The 635-nt window shown below is 49.6% G+C and overlaps 1 protein-coding gene across 1 annotated transcript in view; it reads right to left on the bottom strand.

Moving 5' to 3' along the window:
• Positions 1-635, bottom strand: part of LOC119588820 (basic proline-rich protein-like) — an 80,069-nt gene that overhangs the window by 70,975 nt on the left and 8,459 nt on the right. The window lies entirely within an intron of this gene.

Raw genomic sequence — 635 nt, forward strand, 5'->3', positions numbered from 1 at the left:
GTGTGGTGGGCCTCCCTTTTGAATTCCTTTTGGAAAAAATTAAGATTATTTAACCCCACAAAAACCAAACACACAACACAACCCCACCAACACACCCCCACACACACCCCCAAAAAACCCCACACAAAACAAAACCACCACAACACCCCACCCCACAAAACACACCCCACACCCAAAACCAACAACCCCAACACACAAAAAACACACACCACACACACAACCCCCACCCCCCCCCCCACACACCCCCACACCCCACAAAAACCACCCCACCCCCACACCCCCCACGCACACACACCCCACCCCCCCAAAAACCCACACACACACAAACACACAAAACACCCAAAACACCCCACACCCAAAAAAAAACCCCACACACCCACACACACACACACACACCCCCACCCCCAAACAAAAACAAAACCCCAACACACACAAACACAAAAAAAACACACACACACACACACCCCCACCCCACAAAAAAACCCCCCCCACAAAAAAAAACCCACACAACACCCCCAAAACCCCAAACCCCAACACACAACACCACCAAAACACCCCAAACCAAAACCCACACACACCCCAAAAATTAGGAAAGATAATCAAACCAAAAAAGCCTTTTTGGAAAGTTTAGACAG

This window comes from Penaeus monodon, chromosome 24 (assembly GCF_015228065.2).
Source record: "Penaeus monodon isolate SGIC_2016 chromosome 24, NSTDA_Pmon_1, whole genome shotgun sequence".
NCBI lineage: Eukaryota > Metazoa > Arthropoda > Malacostraca > Decapoda > Penaeidae > Penaeus > Penaeus monodon.